Here is a 15,929-nt window from a genome sequence, read left to right as displayed (position 1 = left end):
CTGTTTCAGACTGGGCTCCTGCCCAGGGCCCAGGGACCAGGCCCAACAAGGAAGGAGTGACTCAGTGCAATGGAGCAATGGAGCTGAACCCGAGAAGAGCGTTTCCTGCAAGCAGGAGATTCCGGTCAGCCTGAATCAGCAACGGAAAATCGCCTCTGCTTTTAACCCTGTAAGGACAGTAACAGAAATACATGCGCTTTTTGTTCTGTCTGCTGCCATCAGCCCCTCCTCTGTAAGGCCAGCCTCCCCTGCTCAGCTCCTGGCTTGCAGAGGGAGGGGCTGCCTGATTCTAGACTGCCAAAGAAATGCCACTTAGAATTTAAATTTGGGATAATTTTGCCTTTTGACACTGGCAGTGCTGAGGAAGGAGAGCCTTAATCCTCTTCAGCTTCTGGGAGCCCCTCCCCCTAGACTTCTACATTGCGTCTGGAAAGGGGAAGTTGGAAGCCAGCCAGATTAAGGGTGAGACCCCCACTGCTAACCGCAGCCAAGCTGCAGATCACTGCATGGTGTGGAGGAAGCTCTCCGGAAGGCCTTGTTTTCACTTAAGCGCGATCGGACCCCACCTAAGTCAGTCCCCGTGTCGCTTCGTGGATTGAGACCCGTTCACACGTCATTTGTAGAGTTGTAAGCCTTCAAAAGGGCAAGGATTTTCTTTGCTGGGAGCTCCGCTGTTTGAGTGACCCCTTCCTTCCCAGGGCGGCGCCGGTTCTTTGGAGGCCTTTCCTGCTGCAATGCGAGTTCGCACTTCCATTCTGCCTTCCGCTTCGCTTCCCAGGTGAGCTCACAGGTTTCCAAGTTTCAAACCACACTGAGACTTGGGCGCAGTCATTCCCACGTTTCCCAGGGGGAGACTGAGGACCGGAGGGAAGCCGCTGGCCCTCCTGGGATCTGGGACTGGGCCCAGCGCTCCCTCGGCTCCGCTCTGCGTTTAGACTGAGGTCAGAGGCAGTCGTGACCTCCTGCGGGTGGTGGGGAGAGTGGACCTGACGCTTTCCTCCGCCCGCCCTCCGGCCCCCCCACCACGGGTGGTTTCAGGGAGCAGAGGGAGGGAGCTGCTTATGCCCCGGGCCTGGGGCAGAGCGGGAGGAGCCCAGCGGGCTGCGTTTCGATTTCCTGAAGCCTGGGGGAGGGAGGCTGGGTGGTGAGAGGTGCAGTGGGGAGGCCTGCAGGGGAGGGGAGGGAGAGGAAGGGAAAGGAAGGGGAGGGAGAGGAAGGGAAAGGAAGGGGAGGGAGAGGAGCGGAGGCCCATCTCAGGGCTCTGGATCTGCGCCGCCTCCCCCATCCACAGCCTCTGCCCCCCTTGACACCCCGCCCTCCGAGGTGCCTCCGACCTTCTCACACCTTGTCCGAGGTGGTGGAAACCCTGCAGCCATGCCAGGCCTGGGCCCGCGGTGCCCCTACCCCTCCGCCCCCTCAGTCAACCCCCAGCACGTCTTCCTGGGGGCCCAGCCCCGAGGAGTTTGAGACCCTCCAGGCTGCTCCTGGACCTCGGCTGGGGCTGAGCCTGATCCTGGCTGGAAATGAGCGCAGGCTGGGCCGCCTGGGGAAGGCCCCCCCGCCCCCCGTCTCTGAACCCCACCCTGGGGAATTTGCTGGGAACCCTTGAAGGCCACAGGCCAGACCCCCGAGGGTTAATAACCGGACAAAGTCCCTGGGCTGAACGCATTTACTGTCCAGACGGCTCGGTGAGGGGGTTGGGGGCAGGGGGTCTGGGCTGAGGGCTGTTCTGGGCAAACACCCCGCTCTCCTCCAGTACCCAGCAGGGGCAGCGCCCGGAAGGGGCTGGGCTCACAGCAGGGCCCAGAGGAGGGGGCCCAGGCTGAGCAGGTGACCCCCCCCACTGCTTCTCCCTCCCCCCTACTGTTCCCCCGCCATATCCCCCTCCACTGTCCCCTGCCGCCTTCCCCTCCACTGCCCTCCCCACTGCCTCCCCCCACTGCTTCCTCCTCCCCTTCACTGCCCCCTACTCCCTACACTGCCTCACCCACCGCCTCCCCCTCTCCCTTCGCTGCTTCCGCCTCTCCCTCCGCTGCCTCCCCCCCTCCCTCCGCTGCCTCCCCCCCTCCCTCCGCTGCCTCCCACTGCTTGCTCCTCCCCCTCCACGTCCCCCAGCACTGCTTCCCCCTCCACTGCACTCTGCTCCCCCTTTCCCCTCCTCCTCTCTCTGCCTCACCCTGGCTTCCCTCTGGTCCCCACCCCTTCCTTCTGAACTGGAACTGGGGCTCTCCTCTCTGCAGGACAGTCGCACTTCCTCCCTCAGCCCCCCACTTCCTTTTGTCAGCACCTCGCCATCCAGGTCCCAGTCCAGTGAAACTGAATCAAACAGCCACAGAGTACACATCCTTTTCAAGTATGTGCAAACATTTACAAACATTGATCTTATAATGAGCCATAAAAAAAGTGTCCATAAAGCTTAAAGAACTGAAATAATACGAAGCGGCTTCTGTATTCACAATGTAATCGTACTGAAAATAATTAACAAAAGCACAGACACTCTTGCTCTTTTTGGAAATAAGGAAACAACTCTTTGTGAATGAGCCATGGATCACCTAAGAAATTAAAAGGAAAATCAGAAAACAAAAAGTACATGATGAGAAATGGGCTCAATGTCGAAGTTCATGGCGTGTATCTAAGGCAGCCTTAGAGGCGATTGTAGACCTCGCATATTAGAAAACAAAAAATGTTGAACTTCAATGAACTAAGGATGCAGCACAAGAAGTTACAGCATGAACAGGAAAGGGCAAAAAATAAGAGAATGGAAATTAAAGAGTAGAAGTTAATGATGCATAAAATATGTATGCATTAGATAAGATCAATACATTCGTTATTTCTTTGGAGTAGCTGGTACCATGGAGAACTCTGTGAGACTAGTGTCAGAGCAAACTGAAGTGGCCTGAGAAGGACTCCGTAATTCCATACCTGAGTCCTTGTGGATGAACTATAACCTAGCTTAATAGCCAGAATTGAAAGTCTAACTTAGGAGTATTCGTCTATAACAGTAACTGAATCTTGGTCAATCCCAGCGGCCGGACTTCAACCACTCATAGACTGCCGAGTGTTCAAACCGTGTTCAAATCAGGCAACGCCAGCCTGTAACCCTGTGCTGCACCTCACTGCCGTTTCTGTTCCTCATTCCTCTTTTTTGTCTATAAATCTTCTTCCACCACGTGGCTGCACTGGGGTCTCTGTGAATCTGCTGTGATTCTGAGGGCTGCCCGATTTGCAAACCATTCATTGCTCAAACTTCTTTATATTTAATTTGGCTGAAGTTTTTCTTTTAACACTAGTAAAGAGAAAAAAATTAAAATAAGTAGTATTGGCAATGGAAAAAAATCAAGATCAACAGAGATTTAAAATGTAAGAAAATCTTAAAACTTTATGCCCCAAAATTGGAAATTTGGATAAACTGAATAAATTACTAATAACAAGCTCACAAAAACTGACAGAAGAAAAAGTATTTTCCTTTTTTTTTTGTATTTCTACAAATAGCTCTGATTTTAGAAAACATTTTATTTTGAAATATCGACAGAAGAAAAACTGAAGCTGAATAAAATTTAATTGAGCAATGAACAATTTGAGAATCCAGCAACCTTCCAACCAGAGTAGGCTCAGAGACTCCCGAGCAGCCAGGGGGCAGAAGATTTATGGACAGAAAAAGGGTTAGTTAGACTTACAGACACGGAAGAGAGGCCCAGACATGCTCTAGGGCTGCATCTCGGCGTTTACCTTATTGGAACACGGTTTGAACAGTTGGCTGCATTTGATTGGTCAAAACTCAGCAATTGGCACAGTGTTGGCTGTGGTCTGTCGACACTTCCACCTGCTACAGTTCATGAGGTGCAGAAAAACCCTTACGCCACACTTAAAATTATGTAAGGAGGTGGCTCTGGGCTAAACTTGATTTGACAATTTCTGTGCAATCTCAGGTGTTACAGGAAAGGGGCCCCAAGCCAGGCCCCAAGAGAGGGTTTTTGGATCTAGAGCAAGAAAGAATTTGAGGTGAGTCCACAGTGCAAAATGAAAGCAAGTTTATGAAGAAAGTAAAGGAATAAAGAATGGCTACTCCGTAGACAGAGCGGCCCGAGAGCTGCTGGTGGCCCATTTTTATGGTTATTTCTTGATGATATGCTAAGCAAGGGGGGGATTATTCATGCCCCCCCTTTCTAGACCGTGCAGGGTAACTTCCTGACGTTGCCGTGGCGCTGGTGGAGTGCGGCAGTGAGGACGGGCGGAGGTCACTCTCGTGGCCACCTTGGTTTGGCTGCTCCTTCACTGCAATCGGTTTTATTAGCAAGGTCTTCATGAGTATTTAAGGTATTTTGTGATGACCTCGCATCTCATCCCATAACTTAGAATGCCTTCACCATCTGGGAATGCAGTAGGTTTTAGCCTCATTTTACCCAGCTCCTGTTCAAGATGGAGTTTCTCTGGTCCACACGCCTTTGGTGTTTCCCCCCTCCCTTTTATAAGAGAACCCTTAATCCTGAGGGTTGCAGAGGGACGGAGATCCATCTTCTGTAACTCGTTCAGGCTGAATAGGGGTGATGATATTCTTCCCTAACGATGAGGGTCTCTTGCCTTCAGGGTAGAGAGGAGCTCAGTCAGAAAGCATCAGTATGCGTTCATAACTCTTGAGTTTTGACAGAAGGTGATGTCTGCAAGATTAATAAGTGTTTAAGAAAAAATTCAGTAAGCTTGTCCTGTGTTTCCATACAAAGAGTGTAACAGCAATATATTCCACAAGAGTAAAGCAAAATAAGTAAAGTTGTTCCAAGTAAGCTTAATTAGAAGGCTTTTATTGAACTGGGCAACTGTTGGAACCAAGCTGGTATGGGTTGTTAGCTGGCTGTAATGTGCCCAGAATTAGAACCCTGATCCAGATGTTCACGTTGCCCATCCCTCTGGTTTCTGAGCAGCAGCCAGAGATCACTGGTTGGTTCACAGGAATAAGCAGGGTTAGCCTAAATTGCAGAAACAAACTTACAAACAATGAATGAGACTAGAATGTAATAACAAGTGTACCATAGTTCTTGAAACATAATACTTCTCTCTCTAGTTTCCCATTTTTACTAAAGACAAATTATGGTAAAACTGATTTGCTTTATTATACTTGGCCTGATGATTTGTATAAAATTATTTTTCATATACGCTCTTTTTAAATTGGCTTTGATGGAACTCTGTTTCATAAGGAATCTCAGATAAGACTTTTTTAAAGCTGACTCCAGCCATAGGTTTGTACCCTTAAATACCTATGAGTTGAGTAAATGCTTTTCCTCTTAGGGCCAAGACAACTCGGGGCTTCTGGACCTGTCAGAAAGTGACATTCTTTACTCACCACAGGTCAGAAACCCTGCACAGGGACGACTGTAGGCAAGGTAGGAGGCCAGTTATTGGCTCTATACGTCAAGTTTAATTTCCTAAATGAAAGCACACTATTCCAGTCAAGGCCTTGACAAAATAACCAATTTCTCCAATTTTTGTCCTGTTACAAAAGAAAACAGATTCTTGTTGCACCTACGTAAATAACTATTTGCCATAAATTAAGAATACTCACAATCAGTTTCCAAATTCTGGAGAAATTAGGTATAAACAAATATGCTCCAAATCTTGTTTATAGGAGGATACATGCTTAACTGTTAAAAGCTATAAATTGCTCAAAATAAAAGTTTCCTTGACTTTGAAAAACAAAACAAAGGGTCAGCAATGTTTTAAGCAAAATTTAAAAGATTACTTTTAAACTAAAAGTAACCTTTACTACTTTTAGTGGGGCATGGTGGCACGTGCCTGTAATCCCAGATACTCAGGAGTCTGAGGCAGGAGAATCACTTGAACCGGGGAGGCAGAGGTAGCAGTGAGCTGAGATCACACCGCGCACTGTAGCCTGGGCGACAGAGTGAGACTCCGTCCCAGAAAACAAACCAATAACAAAACAACAACAACAAAAACCACAAAACGTCCCTGTTAGAGTTCTATAATTGATTGTAAACCACCTCTTAAAGAGGATTAAGACAAGGTAACAACTGTCTGCGGCTGACAAAACGTTTTAGGGCAGCCACAGTTAAATGATTGACAAGGAAATTTGTTCCCTCTGTGGCATACTATGATTTTACATTATTGCTGATAATGTACTCTAAGTCATATCAGAACTGTAGGAGTTTCCCATCATTTTGGAATATATACCAGTAACACTTTTATTCAAATACTTCCCAGAGAAAACCAAGCACCATTTTATACAGGACAAAGCTTCCTGTAGGATTTTTGCACCCAATAAGCCAAATGTCACTGTTGCGTTTGTGCATTATTGATGTCAAACCCAATTCTTAATAAAACCTTATAATAGATCTTTCCAATCTTAATCAGTTTCACCATAAGGTAAGATTGTCATAAACCTTTTATAACCCTTTACAAGTTTTTGTTAAAGAGCAGATTATAAGCAGATTTTTGCTCTAAGAAAAACCCGTTGTGCTTTTATTGCAATGTTTAATTTATAGAAAAACTGAATAATACCACAATACCCCTCTAATTTAACCAATGTCCACACATAGAATCTGTCTCTCTCTCTCTCTCTCTCTCTCTTTTTTTTAGATGGAGTCTCGTTCTGTCACCAGGCTGGAGTGCAGTGGTGCGATCTTGGCTCACTGAAACCTCCACCTCCTGGTTCAAGCTATTCTCCTGCCTCAGCCTCCCAAGTAGCTGGGATTACAGGTGTACACCACCATGCCCAGGTAATTTTTGTGTTTTTAGTAGAGACAGGGCTTCACCATGTTGACCAGGATGGTCTTGATCTCCTGACCTTGTGATCCACCCACTTTAGCCTCCCAAAGTGCTGGGATTACAGGTGTGAGCCACTGTGCCCAGCTGAATCTCTTTTACAATTTTTATAAACCTTCCACAACTGTTCAAACCTTTAGCTTTATTATATCTAATTTACAACACTTCTTTATCCCTTTAGGCAAAAAAAATTCACATTCCCATGCCTTCTTATAATTTTTTACCAAAAGTACATTCTATATTCCTTACATACCTTACAGGTAAAACTGTTTTTTCAGTAGTCTCCATTCCATATTACGATGTAAACTTTTATCGACTTTTACTTTTGGTGAAAACCCCGGGGAGTAAGCAATTTTAATTGTGTGCTTGGAGTGGGGGCTACCCTCGGGCTCACCAGGCAGAAGAGCAGATCAGGGCAGACTCTCGGGGTAGCCAGGGGCGTGGCTAGCTCCACCCAGCCCAGGACTTATCTTACAGAAGCAGGCAGATTTTACAGTACGAATCACAGTCACGTTTTATGAAGCATTTAGGAAGCGTTTGAATCGCATGGCATTGCTTGCATAAATTCCCTTTCACAAATTCTTTTACAACGTACACAGACCATCTGAGACATTTTTGGACTTTGTGACTTGCTCCAAACATCCCTCCTTTTAAACAACCAGACATTTTACTTTAGGACAAGAATTTAGGTCCTTTCTTATATAACATTTCTTTATAATCTTTGGACAGCTAGGGAATATGATGATTCCACATGTCCCCAGGCCTCATCTGGAATCTAATGGCTTTAATGTGAGTAAATTGAACAATTTTTAAAAGTTAAAGAAGCAGTTTATGACCTTAAAGCATTTAGCCAACTTAATATCTGACCTGTGTAATTTAGACTGTTTTTATTTTATCAACAATTCATTAACAATTAACAATTATTAAAACTGTTTTTGTTTCCCAAGGATTACTAAAGTTACATGAACTAAAGTACATTTCAGTTTTTATTTAGCTTTCAAAATATTTGATGTAAGTGCTTATTTTTGTTTAAACCAATTAATTAGAGTTTTTAATGTAAGCATTACACACAACACATATGCAGCTACACAGAAAGGCAGAATATTACTGCAGTGGTTGTAAGATTTTTAATTTGCCAGTTTTTAAGTTTTTTTAATTGAATTACTGGCTGTCGGGTGGAGCCCTTGGAAGAAAAGGGCCAGGAAGGGGGTCTCTGGTGCCTCCTGTTTTTCCCTGGGAGTGCAGGCTGTTAGAACTTGAATAGCCACTTTTTTTTTTTTTTTTTTTTTTTGAGACGGAGTTTCGCTCTTGTTACCCAGGCTGGAGTGCAATGGCGCGATCTCGGCTCACCGCAACCTCCGCCTCCTGGGTTCAGGCAATTCTCCTGCCTTAGCCTCCTTAGTAGCTGAAATTACAGGCACGCGCCACCACGCCCAGCTAATTTTTTGTATTTTTAGTAGAGACGGGGTTTCACCATGTTGACCAGGATGGTCTCGATCTCTTGACCTCGTGATCCACCCGCCTTGGCCTCCCAAAGTGCTGGAATTACAGGCTTGAGCCACCGCGCCCGGCCATTGAATAGCCACTTTTAATTAAACTGATTTTAACCATAGCAGTCTTTATAAAGTCTTTATAGAATTTCTTATACCCAATGGCTGATATTTCTGGCTTTTGAACTTACCAAAGGTAACCTCCCAGGTGTTTAGAAAAAGAAAAATTTAAGACAGTCTGCAGAGGAGAAGAGAATAGACAAGGTCACCCAGATATTAAACCAGAAATGAGTCACTTCCTACGGGGGAATCGAACCAGGACCACCAATGGGAAAGTGCAAAACCTTGGCTCCTTAGCTACAGCAGGGGCGAGCCTCCATTTCTCTTCCCAGCAGGACTCTAGAGCAGTTAACGTGGAGCTTACAAAGGCTTTTAACCCTTTAATATGATTATTAGAGCTGACTGTGGCAGGAACCCTAAAACTCCTGTTTCCCGAAGGCAAAGACCCTTTTTACCACCACATGGTTAAAAGGCCAAGCTCCCAAGGACCCCAAACAAGGTGGAGACTCTGTTCCGTTTTCTGTTTGTTTCAGGGAACTGCAGCCAAGTTTGTCACCGGCCAGCTTGCGGGGTCGTCTTGAAAATGAGGGTTACAGGTATTCCAGGCCGGGTTCTATCCTAAAGTACTCCTTGACACAGAAAAACAAATTCGTAGCACAAAATACACCAGCTTAAGCCTAGCCTTAGAATTCTTTTTTGCTCTAATCAAAATTTTACAGATAAGCTAAACACTGACTTTTTTTTTTTTTTCCCATTCATTTAGCCATTTGCACAGAGGGAGAGGCCAGAAATCTGACTGGTGAGAAATTCTTACCCTTTTGCCAGCATGCCAGGCTTCTGGGTCCCTTTCCCTGAGCGGCCCTAAGACCCGCTTGCCACACATGGGTCTGGGGGGGGGGCCAAGCCGCATCATAAAGGAAAATTACTTTTGTCGTTCTGGCCAGAGCAGAACACATGTGATAGAACATAGACACCAGCCACGCCGCGTAGCATGCAGTATCAAACTGGCGAGGCTGAAATTTGCCCCCAGATGGGCCCCATCATCTGTAATCCAACCTCCGACTTGGAGGAGTTTCAGCACGCAGTCTCTGGGCAAGATGGTCGCCCTGAGAAATGGAAAGAAAGGGAAGGAGTGAGAGAAGGCGTTGCCCGGGGCCGGCTGGGGAAGGTGAACAGCTCACAGAGGCCAGAGACGGACCCTCCCACCGCAGGGACACTGAAGAGTTCAGGCAGCGGCTTCTTGGCAGCAAAGGGATCTTTTTTCCAGCCGTCCCATCAGCTCTCAAGTGTCTCCTTTTAGGGAGAAAAAAGTCCCCCATGTCCCAGGACCCTGCACATGCCTAATGCTCTCACCCACAGCCACCAGCAGAGAGTGCAGGGCTGATTAATCCAAAGAGAGTGGCAGTTACCATCCCGCAGGGCCGAGCCTGTTCTTAGCCAAGAGGGACTTTATCCAGAGGGCCTCTAACCCCCTAAATCTTAGAAGGGACTCTAACCCTCCTAGGCTGGGCCTCTAACCCAAGGTCGGTCCGTACCCTTGCCTTGCATTACGAGGGACCTCTAACCCACTCTGTCTTAGGAGGGACTCGAACTCCCCTCAGCTGGGCCTCCAAGCCCCTCCCGTTCCCTACGCAGGTACGCACCACTTACCGCAGACGTCCAGTCAGTGCTGCAGCTGTTTCCTTTGGGTCGGGAGTCTCCTCAGTATCGTCCCCTTTGTGGTTCTCCAGAAAGATGTTACCAGACCCCACCACTTACTCCAAGTTAACCTTTGGGTTGGGGGTTTCTGCACTAGAGTCCCTTCTGTGGTGGCCAGAAAGATGTTACAGGAAAGCGGTCGCCATCCAGACCCCAAGAGAGGGCTCTTGGACCTTGCGCAAGGAAGAATTCAGGGCGAGTCCACAGTGCCAAGTGAAAGCAAGTTTGTGAAGAAAGTTAAAGGTTAAAAGCATGGCCACTCCACAGACAGGGCAGCCCGAGGGCTGCTGGTGGCCCATTTTTATGGTTATTCCTCGATGATACGCTAAACAAGGGGTGGATTTTTCTTGCCTCCCCTTTCTAGACCGTGCAGGGTAACTTCCTGACGTTGCCGTGGCATCGGTAAACGGCCGTGGCGCTGGTGGAGTGCGGCAGTGAGGACAGGCGGAGGTCACTCTCGTGGCCACCTTGGTTTTGGCGGGTTTTGGCCGCTCCTTCACTGCAGCCTGTTTTACCAGCAAGGTTTTCATGGCCTGTATTTTGTGCCGGTCTCCTATCTCATCCTGTGACTTAGAATGCCCTCACCGTCTGGCCTGTAGGTTTTAGTCTCATTTTACCCAGCTCCTGTTCAAGATGGAGTTGCTCTGGTTCACACGCCTCTGACATAGGAAGTTGCAAAGACTGCCCAGAGAGAGCCTAGTTCCCCCAACGGTTACGTCTTCCATTCTGTAGCACAACGTGACAATCAGGAAAGTGACCTCAGTACAATGTGCCCCGAGTTCCAGGAAGTCCACACCCGTGGACTCCTGCAGCCACCACCCCATGCGCCATGCAGAGCCCCTTCTGTCGCCGCAGACACTCCCCTGTGCTACGCCCTCGTGGACACGGCTGCCCTCCGCCGCGCACCACCAACTCCGGTAACTTCCAAACTGCCCTCCATCACCACAGTCTGTCATGGTGGGAAGGTCACTTACATGGAGCCACAGTTTGTGGCGTTTGAGACGGACACTTTTCCCTCGGCATAAGGCTCCTGAGACCCTGTGAGTTTTGTCTTTGTGTTGTAGTTTTTCACGGCGGGGCTGGATCACACTTTGTTTAATCGTTTGCCCTTTCAAGAACAAAAGAATTGTTTCCTTTTGTCGGTACTATAAATAAAGTTGCAATAAACAATCATGCATATTTTTTAGGTGTGTACGTAAGTTTTAATTTCTCTTGGATAAAGTCCCAGGGTTGCAATTGCTGGATTTTACGGTGAATCATATCCTTTTTTAATTTTTCTTTTGAGACGAAGTTTTGCTCTGTCGCCCAGGCTGGAGTGTCATGGCGTGATCTCAGCTCACTGCAACTTCCGCCTCCTGGGTTCAAGCGATTCTCCTGCCTCAGCCTCCTGAGTAACTGGGATTACAGGCACCCAGCACCACACCCGGCTAATTTTTGTATTTTTAGTACAGACTGGGTTTCACCATGTTGGCCAGGCTGGTCTTGAACCCCTGACCTCAAGTGATCTACCCACCTTGGCCTCCCAAACTGCTGGGATTACAGGTGTGAGTCGCCGTGCCCGGCCTTTTGTTTTTAAAGAAAATGCCAAGCTGTTTTCCAGAGTCGTTGTACCATTTCACATCCCCGCCAGTGATGGATGGGTCATCCAGTCTCTCCACTTCGTCAGCAGCATTTCATAAGGTTGCTGTTTTATTTTGGCCGTTCTGACAGGTGCGTCATAGTATCGCAGTGCAGTTTAGTTCGCCTTTCCCTAGCAGCTAATCATGTTGGACATCTCTTCCCTGGCTGTTCTCTGTATTTCCTCTTTAGGGAATAGTTTTTTCATGTTTCTTTTGCTGACAATTTTCTAATTGAATTGTTTGAGGTTTTTTTTTTTTTTTTTTTTTTAAACTCTTGAGTTTAGAGAGTATATATACAAGTTAGTGTCTAGAATACAGAGCTTGCTATGGTTTGAATACTTGTCCTCTCCAAAACTCCTGTTGAAACTTAATCTCCATTGAGGCCGTATGGAGAGGTGGCACCTTTAAGAGGCGGTTGGATCACAAGGACTCTGCTCTCATGAATGGATTAACCCATTCGTGTGTTAATGGATTAATAGATTAACGGGTTAATGACTTAATGAGATATTGTGGGAATGGGACTGGTGGCTTCATAAGAAGGGGAGGAGAAAACTGAGCTAGCCCAGGAGCACACTCAGCCCCCTTACCCTGAGACGCCCTGCGCTACCTCTAGACCCTAAGGAGAGTCACCACCAGCCAGAGGCCCTGACCAGATGCGGCCCCTTGCCCTTAGACATCTCAGGCTCCATAACTGTAAGAAAGGAATTATTTCTCTTTATAAATTACCCTGTTTCAGGTATTCTGTTATAAACAACAGAAAACAGATGAAGACAGAGCTAGATTCTAGGTATTAGTTCTTTGCCAGATAGGTGGTTTGCAAGTATTTCAATAGTTCAGCATTTTACATTTAAATCTATGAACCGTTTTGAGTTCATTTTTGTATAAGTCGTTTAGGTCAAGGTTACCTATGGATATCCAGTTCAGCACAATTGTTGAAACAACTCTCCTTCCTCCATTAAATTGCTTTTTACCTCTGCCAAGTATCCCCTGGCTGCCCTGGAGTGGCTGTTGTGAGGCTCTGTTCCGTTCCAGCCATCGATGTGTCTGTTCCCCTGATGGGACCACGGTCTTCACTATGGAAGCCACACAGGAAGTCTTGAAACCAGATAGAACAATTTCTTCCATTTTTAAAAAAGCTGCTTTAACTATTCTAGTTCCTTTGCCTTTTCATACACATTTTAGAATAATCTCGTCCGTATCTAGAGCAGCTCTTGCTGGGCTTTTGGTAGGCATTGCATGAAAAGCATGTCACGTTGGGGGAGCTGACGTCCTTACGCAGCTGGGCCTTCCGATTCACTCAGTCTGGACCTCGGTCGGTCACGGTTTTTCTTTTGCTGATTTCAACAGCATTTTATAAGATTCGACGTCTGGACACTGCACACGTTCTTTTATGTTTATGCTTAAGCATGTCATTTCCTTTGCAGTAACTGCGAAAAGTGTGCCTTTCACTTCTATTTCCTCGTGTTCACTGTCAGTATATAAAACATAATTGAGTTTTGTGTGTTAATCTTGGGTCCTGTGACGTCGCTGAACTTGTTAGCTCTGAGGATGTTTCCTGTGGATTCACCGAAGCAGCAGTTCTGCCCGCACGCCTCCCGCGCCTACTCTCCCGCGGAGATTGTGGAAAACTGGCTGATTTGTTGCAGTGTTGTTGGAAAGGGCCCAAGACAGAAAACTGCCAACATGTCCATCGGTGGGACACTCGTTAAAGAAATCACCCTCAGCCCGCGCGACGGGCAGCAGTTAAAGTTCTCCAAGCTGTGCTTTAAGGGACCCATGTACATAACGTGTGAAATTGGGAGCAAAATTGAAAACAAATTAGACTCCGCATGCGGATGAGATTGCATTCCCATAAAGGAACCTGGCACAGGTGAGAAGTCAGTAGGCCTGACCACTGGTGGCAGCTGTCCCGGAGAGTGCCTTTATTCCACCATTCAGAGCGTTAAGTCACCTGAGACAGGAAGGACGGAAGCCCCTGCTTGCAGGCCAGGCCCCCGCAGCCCTCCCATGACCTGTCCCGTCTCTGGACACAGCCTGCCCTCCCCTTGCAGTCCTGGCCCCTCCCCATTCCACCTCCTGTGGGGAGCAGCGGTTCCCAATCCACCAGAACGTGGCCCTTCCTAGCTGTCCTGAAGCCTCCTTGTTGCTCCTTGGAAGACCCAGACCAAAAAATCAAAGGAGCACCCTGGCTGCCTTCTGGAATGTTCCAGAGCTCTCTGAATGTGACTTCTTTCTGAGATGGTCCCCAGAGCTCTTGGGGGCCCACAGCTTCCCTCTTGGAGTTTTGGGGGTGGCACCCCACAAGTTCCCACCCCTGGACTCCTAGGTCAGGCCTCCTCCCTGACGGCAGCCCACACGGGGTGAAGGTGCAGGCAGGGCAGGGGCCTGGTACCACCCTCGGACCCTGGTCAGAGGTCACAGGTGGGGCTTTCACCTGTGGCACCTTCCAGGTGGGGACTTCCTCCTGAGGCCCGGCCTCAGGGTGACACCTGCTCTCAGGAAGGGTCTCTTGATCCGGGATGAGGGGTGGCGTTCTCTCTTCTGGGAGCTCCTAAATCAGGGATATGGGTCAATGAAAATGAAAGAAACACTGTGTTCTATTTTTTCCCCCAAAATACAGATTTGTTGCCCATGTGACCGTAAAACATGAACCAGATGATGAGCCTCCCTTTGTTAAAGTCCCCAGCGGCCTCTGCCTGTCCCGACAGCCTTGCCTGTGTCTGTTCTCTTTCAAAGGCCTGAAGTCATCCTGTGGCCTTGGCACTAGCAGGGGAGTGTGACGTCGCTGTGCGCAGGGAGGCCGGTGCAGCCCCCACAGACGAAAAGCAAACCCTTGGGCCCCTGGACCTGGGCCTGCGGCAGAAGAGGCTCGGGCTGGGAGCGGCCGTGGGGGACTGGCCCAGGGAGAAGCCCGTGGGGTGGGGAGTGCGCCAGACGCAAAGCCAGAGTCCCACAGAGTCCCAGGGCTCTCGCTGCCTGTGTTAGAGTCTAATCTGCCCATTGAGGGGCTTTCAAGTCCTCTCCTGTGAGGGTGTAAGGAAGGGGGTCCCTGATGGCCTCCCAGAGCCCTGCTGCATCAGACAGGGTGCCCAGGTAAAGTCGAATTTCATACAAACAACAAATAATCTTTAGTACAATCATGTCTCATGCAATATTTTAGAAATTCAAAATTAATGTGGAGTGTCCTGTGTTTCTTCACTTTTGGCAACCCTTTCTCTGCCTCTGCACCTGGGACAGGCCCACAGCCCGTCCAGTGAGTGGCGAAGGAGTCCCTCAGGGTTCCCCTGCCAGCTGCCGCTCCCGAGCGTCACAGAGTGTCACCTTGCAGCTGGAGCTCTCTGCTTTGCTCTGGGGTGCACAGCACAGCCGGGCCACTGTGGGGATGGTGTGGCCACATCTACCCAAGCTCAACAGGTGCCTTCTGTGTCCGGCAATTCCGCCCCTAGGTCCACAGCCAGGGGAGGTGCAAGTGTGTGTCCACAAAGAGACTTTTGTGTGTTCATTCCCAATCTGGAAATGACACAGCTGCCCACTGACGGAAGACAAGATAGGTAAATAAGTTGTGGATATTCAGCAAATGCAATAACCTCAGCAACAGAACAAGAACACAGCGCTGACAAGCCCAGGGCAGACGCAGCGTGCAGAGAGGACGCGGAGCCTGTGGGAGTGCACCCTGTGTGATTCCATCCATGCGTGTGCGTCCACACAGACAAATTCAGAAGCGGAGAGGACCATTAGCCAGCAGTGGAAGGCAGACGGCGGCGGCTTCAGCTGGGGAAGGCACAGGGGACGCAGGACGGATCGCTTGGTGGACTCGTGCGCAAGAACTCGAGGTAAGCACGCTGCAGGCGCCACGCTGCTCAGGTGCCATGCGTCCCTTTTAAGTAGCGAAAAACACAAACTGCAGCAGCAGCAACAACAGCGCATCTAGCCACGCACAGAGACAGAGAGAGGCCCGGATGTGTGACACAACAACAACACAACACATCCAAAACACACACAGAGACAGACGCCCGGATGTGTGACACAACAGCAAAAACAACACATCCAAAACACACACAGACAGACGCCCGGATGTGTGACACAACAGCAACAACAACACATCCAAAACACACACAGACACAGACGCCCGGATGTGTGACAACAGCAACAACAACACATCCAAAACACACACAGACACAGACGCCCGGATGTGTGACACAACAGCAAAATCAACACATCCAAAACACACACAGAGACAGAGAGAGGCCCGGATGTGTGACACAACAGCAAAAACAACACATCCAAA

General features: G+C 48.5%; 1 long non-coding RNA gene across 1 annotated transcript in view; it reads left to right on the top strand.

Moving 5' to 3' along the window:
- The first annotated feature begins 8,645 nt into the window (after positions 1–8,645).
- LOC116534406 overlaps positions 8,646–15,929 on the top strand; it is a 10,566-nt gene continuing 3,282 nt past the window's right edge. Inside the window, exons 1-3 of the long non-coding RNA XR_004261703.1 lie at positions 8,646–8,920; positions 10,755–11,062; positions 12,536–15,474. This is a non-coding gene — a long non-coding RNA (uncharacterized LOC116534406). The remainder of the gene's footprint in view (positions 8,921–10,754; positions 11,063–12,535; positions 15,475–15,929) is intronic.

This window comes from Sapajus apella, unplaced genomic scaffold (assembly GCF_009761245.1).
Source record: "Sapajus apella isolate SASKATOON/1434 unplaced genomic scaffold, GSC_monkey_1.0 scaffold3, whole genome shotgun sequence".
Lineage (NCBI taxonomy): Eukaryota > Metazoa > Chordata > Mammalia > Primates > Cebidae > Sapajus > Sapajus apella.
Note: the sequence above shows the minus strand (reverse complement) of the source record. Positions and strands in the feature narration are given on the sequence as shown.